The sequence below is a fragment of the Eumetopias jubatus genome, unplaced genomic scaffold, assembly GCF_037043125.1.
Source record: "Eumetopias jubatus isolate StellerSeaLion01/CBP00866 unplaced genomic scaffold, mEumJub1_p1.0 scaffold_1, whole genome shotgun sequence".
Classification (NCBI taxonomy): domain Eukaryota; kingdom Metazoa; phylum Chordata; class Mammalia; order Carnivora; family Otariidae; genus Eumetopias; species Eumetopias jubatus.
The window spans coordinates 98,618,531-98,624,359 of NW_028274807.1; the positions used below are offsets into that span (position 1 = coordinate 98,618,531).

Sequence of the window (5,829 nt, forward strand, 5' to 3'; positions counted from 1 at the left end):
GTTATATCTGACTGTGAAACAGTCAGAAAAATAGTATTTTATACAGTAAAGTATTTTTTTAAAGATTTTATATATTTATTTGACAGAGAGAGACCCAGCGAGAGAGGGAACGCAGGCAGGGGGAGTGGCAGAGGGAGAAGCAGACTCCCCGCCAAGCAGGGAGCCCGATGCGGGGGCTCGATCCCTGAGCCGAAGGCAGACGCTTAGCGACTGAGCCACCCAGGCGCCCAAAAGACTTTAGTTCCATAATGACTGGTTGACCTGGAGTTACCTAGCATTTCAGATTAGTAGATTCCCCAACATAAAATAAAGGTAATAACCAGTGAACCATCCAAACACCTGCCTGTTGTGGCTAGTTGAAACAGTGTAAGTGAAAATAAAGACTTATACAAATGTTAGTGAAATGCATTATTATTATACATTTTATAACTTATATATTATACATTATTATAGTACAAAAATAAATTTTTACTAATATAATAATAGTATTCACAATATTTTTACTCATAATAATGATAATAAAATTAGGACATTTTGATTATCACAACTCCAAACTTATTTAGTGACAGGAAAATGAGATGAAACTAGGATAAGTAGAAAGTAATTCTTTATTAGCTTTTTTAAACCATCAAAACAAATACTTGAAAATTAACCCTCTTGCTTCTTGATGTTTCAAAATCAGGCTCTATGTTGACAAGCATATTTATAATAAAAGTGAAAAATATTTGTTTTATTCTTTTTGTCATTTGTCTTGGCTTTATTTTTGTTCATTTTAATATTAAAATTGAAGAGCAGGGTGCAACGCTGTGTCCGGCACTATCTGACAAGATTAGCTGCAGGAGAATGGACAGTGAGGTACTGAGAGACAGAGGGATCTTGGATTTGATTGATGGTACTTGGCGAGAAGACAAACTGCCATATGAGGATGTTGCAATACCACTGAATGAGCTTCCTGAACCTGAACAAGACAATGGTGGCACCACAGAATCTGTTAAAGAACTAGAAATGGAGTGAACCGACTTAGCCTTATAATAACTCCATGAGGACATTCTCCCCATAGGAAACACCTGGCTCCTTTTCCATGGATGGAAATTTTAAAAATAGATAGATACAAAATATTTTCTTCCAGTCTCCTATTTCAGATCTGTCAGTGATGAATCTGCACTGAAAAATATACACGCACTTAATTTGTGGTAGCAAAGTGCAATGTGAAAATACTCACCAGAATGAGAAACTGATTGAGATTTCTCAGGAATGCAGAATATTTGGCCACTTGAACTTAAAGTTCTTCATTCACTAGCTTGTGTTTGAACGTGACCAGTTAAACATTTGCCTTTAACTCTGATTTCACTTTACTATCAGAGTCTAACCTTCCCAACTACTTACATATGTCCTGTGACACAGGTGATTGAAGATATAAGAGGGAAGGACAAAGACAGAGGAATTCAGGCAGAAGGAGATTGTTAACTTCTCATACGGTGCCACTTTGAGGAGCATTCTGAGTGGCAACATACAGCACCTGCAGGTATATGAAGAACCCATTCACTGATTGCTGGGATTCCTAAGATTTCCCATGGCATTTTCAAACTTTGGATAAATTCACAGATTAAAAGTTATCTGGCAGTTATCTCTGCTCTCCTTACAAGTTAATTTGGTGCCACTGGAAAGGACCTTTGGCTAGCTGGACCACTAGTTTTACCCAATAACAAGATTTCGTATTTCTCAAAGCACTTTCAGATATAACAGAAACACCACAAAGTCAGTATTTAGTCACACGTTTGTATAAGAACGTGTATTTTGAAAAACACATGCATGGACATTTATCTCCTGGACTTATTTGCCTCTGTTAAGTGGTATCTCTTGTTTTCTTACCGATGTTGTGAACTCTGGGAAGAGGTCCGGGCTTATCTTCCTGCATACCTCATTAAAAAACCAGAAACACTGAAAAATAAATACATAAAATAAAATTCAAGAGCAAACACCTTTTCTTTTTTGGGTCTCCATTTTCTGCAGGCACAGGCACACTGATGTCAACTTTAATACAAATGTAGAACAGATTTGTTTTATATAGCTTTGCTGCCAAATGTAGTGGATACAAAGCATTTCCTTCTTGGTTCACTGCTTATGTCTAATGCAAATGCTGTGATAGCTCAGCAAGATACCATAAGGCATAAATGTCAGATTGATTCAATTGATAGTATTTGTAATGCTGGGTTTTCTTGCATTTGAAAGCACAGATGATGAGATGTTCAAAACATGGCTGAGTCAAGCAATCTCCCATAGAAATGGTTCCATCAACGTTGCCATGTGATTATTCCTCTAGTGTCACCTCACATAACCACCGCCAAAATAAGCTTTCCAAACACATTTCATCCTGCCACTCTGCTGTTTAAGGACCTACAATTGATCCATACTGCTTACCACTTCAAGTTACGAATCCATATTCCATTTATTTATTGAGTCAACAAATATTTATTGAACTCCTACTATAGGATGAAACCATTTTAAGGGCTAGAAATACGGTGGTGAATAACACAGAAATGCTCAACAACCTTGCATCCTATTTATCTGATTCTCCAGATTCTATACCTAGTATACCTAACTCAAGTCTATTATAGTTAGTCCATTGATTCTTTGTATAATCCTGACTGCTCTCCACTTACAAAATGTAGATTATTTTCAGTTCTCTTTCAACTTTTTTTTTTAATGCAGCTTTATTGAGGTTAAAGTGAAGGAAAAAATTCTTCTATGACCCTTCAAGTTCTTCCAGCTGGACTATTAATTAAATGTATATGAGGCAGAATAACATGAGGAAAAAACTCCCAAAATTTCATTACATGAGCACAGGGACCCAATAATGAAATTGAGAACTAAAGCAATTGCCAAGGCAGATTGTTTTTATACTTTTTAGATAAAGAGACAATATATCTGTAAAGAATTGACAGGGCAAAGAAAACTCAACTATGTGAGCTTCAGTTGGTAAGGAATTCTAAACAGAATTTCGGCTGGGGTGGTAAATTAGTAAAAAGTAGAAGGGTTGTTTATATGGCCTTCTAGGCCCTGAGTTTCCCATCTCTGGTGATAAAGATGTTTCTTTACCTCATTGTCCAGGGAAAGTACCTTTCATAAATGGAGATTATTTCCTGCTTTTAGGGGATTGAGGGCATTCTGAATGTCCTTCTTGTGCAGGCTGTCCCTTAAGTAACTTTTATTTAAAATAACCAATATGCCAACATGACACATTTTGGGGCAAACTTGGAGCAGGACACTTTGCCCCTTGGCCCCTACAATGTATAATTGACAAAATTGTAAGATATTTAATATTTACATCATGATTATTTAATATATGTATACATTGTGAAGGAATCTTTCCATTAAGTTAATTAACACAACCATCGCCTCTCACCTATTTATGTTTGTGTGTGTGTGAGAGAACACTTAAGTTCTACTGTCTTAGCAAATTTCAATTACATAATATAGTGTTATCAACTATAGTCACCATGTTATACATTAGATCAGATCTTATTCATCTAATAGCTGAAAGTGTACCCTTTCCGCAATCTCTCCTTATTTTTCTCACCACCCCTCAGCCCTTGGCAACCACTTTCTACTCTCTGTTTCTTTGAGTTTGATTTTTTTTTTTTTTTTTTAGATTCCAAATAAGTGATACCATGAAGTATTTGTTTTTCTGTGTCTGGCTTATTTCACTTAGCTTAATGCTTTCAAGGTGCGTCCATGTTGTTGCAAACAGGAGGATGTCTTCCTTTCACATCGCTGAGTGGTATCTCATAGGAAGTTGGGTTTTGTTTGTTGTTAATCTTAGAGTTTTTGCTTGCTTGTTTTTAGTAAAGATTGAAAATCAGATTCATGGGCTCATATCCTATATTACTGAACGTAGACTGGTGAGGATGTGTCTCAGCTTTGTTAAAGCACACGTGAACTTGGTTATGATGTCTCATTTGTAAACATTTCCTTCTCACAAAAATTGCCCAGTGTGCAGTTCTGTTTTAACCTATATGCATGTGGATTTTTGTTTTTAAAATAGGGTATGTAAATGTGTAAATATTCTTAATAAGAATGACGAGAGTAAACAATTTCTTTTTCAGAGTTTTGAATATGTCATTTGGCATTTGGAAAAAAACAACAAGCAATTGTTTTGCAAAATGATGTTCTGACCTAGTTCTGATATTTATGTTTTAAGGAAAATTATTAAAGTATATTTCCACACAAAAATGAACATTTGCTTCTAGGCAACTTCAAAATACCCTTGAATTCCTAATGATAAAGTGAATTTTAAAATAGTTCTGGTGAAGTCTGAATATATTGCTATATTGAAAAGACCACATTTTCCAGTGTGATTAATGACCATTTTATAATCTTCATTGCATTTCTTTCTTTATGAGCAACATCTATTTCAAAATATGGCATAACTGGGGCGCCTGGGTGGCTCAGTCGGTTAAGTGACTGCCTTCGGCTCAGGTCATGATCCTGGAGTCCCGGGATCAAGTCCCGCATCGGGCTCCCTGCTCAGCAGGGAGTCTGCTTCTCCCTCTGACCCTCCCCCCTCTCATGTGCTCTCTCTCTCTCATTCTCTCTTTCTCTCAAATAAATAAATAAAATCTTCAAAATATGGCATAACTGGAACTCTCTTGTTGAATTGAGTCACTAGCCAGATAAGAGCTACAAAAAAAGTAGAAAAGAGGCAAGAAAATAAAGAATGTTGTGGAGTTAATTTCCCATAGAATTCTTTATCGGTTGAAGATTGCCAGCCTAAAAGACATACTAACTTTCCTAATGCTATGGTTCAAGGGTTTTATTCCATTGTGCTCTTAAAACCTTTCCATGGAGCATTTATAGTACATTCCATCTTCAAAATAGTTTAAAACTGTCAACCAGCTAATCCTCACAACACCCCTTTGAGGCAGGTAACCATTATTATTCCCATTTTACACTTAGGAAAAAAGGGTAAAATGGTTAAAAAAGAATAGTGACTCAGCCAGAGCCCTGGAGCTGAATTCTAGCCTATTACACAGACCTATCCTCAATCAAAGTTTTCTTTTAATAGCTACCCTTATAATCATGTAGGTTTAGTTAATTCAAATATTCACTAAGTAGTAGTTGAGTAACAATTTGATACAACACTTAATTTCTGGAGAAATTTGATCTTGCGTTCACAAAGTAGTTATAAAGTAATACACACAGGTGTGTTTGTGCAGAAGGACAGAGACATGCATGTGTGTGTATGTGTGTGTGTGTGCATGTGTGTCTGGAAGATGGTTGTGATGTAAAATGCAAACAAATGATCATTCATAGCAATGTGTTTTAAGGTACATAAGCAGGATGAAATGATTCAAGAAAGAGATGCCTTCTACCTAAAAATGATCAATGAAATTCTCAATGAGCTGGTGCCATTCGGATTCTTCATATTTTGTAAAAATCTCCACCTTTTATCTTCAGCCCTACAATTCTAGATCCTTAAACCATTTCTCCCAACTATTCCATCTGCTGCTGAAGTCAATACCCTCTCAATTCTTCCTATAAATCTGCCAAACAATTTTCTGACATCCAAACTCGTTAATACAGTTTTCCTTGTTTAAAATTCTTCAAAGCCCCATCAACACAATCTTTCTGAAAGTCATATTCTTCTTAAGTAGCCTTGGTGATATTTGTTATCAGTCAAATTTAGAAAAATGGGTCTTGAAGGATAAAATCTAACTTATTTTTTATTGAAGCAAACTCTCTCTATTCTTTTTCTTTGTCTCCAGGTTCACTGGTCCTTGCCCGCCTATCATAACAGCAATGGCACTTTTGCATACCTTTATGATTCAC

General features: G+C 36.0%; 1 pseudogene; it reads left to right on the forward strand.

The window, feature by feature from the left end:
* Positions 1 to 843: 843 nt before the first annotated feature.
* LOC114209020 (anaphase-promoting complex subunit 13 pseudogene) lies at positions 844 to 1,098 on the forward strand (annotated as a pseudogene).
* The last annotated feature ends 4,731 nt before the right edge of the window (positions 1,099 to 5,829 follow it).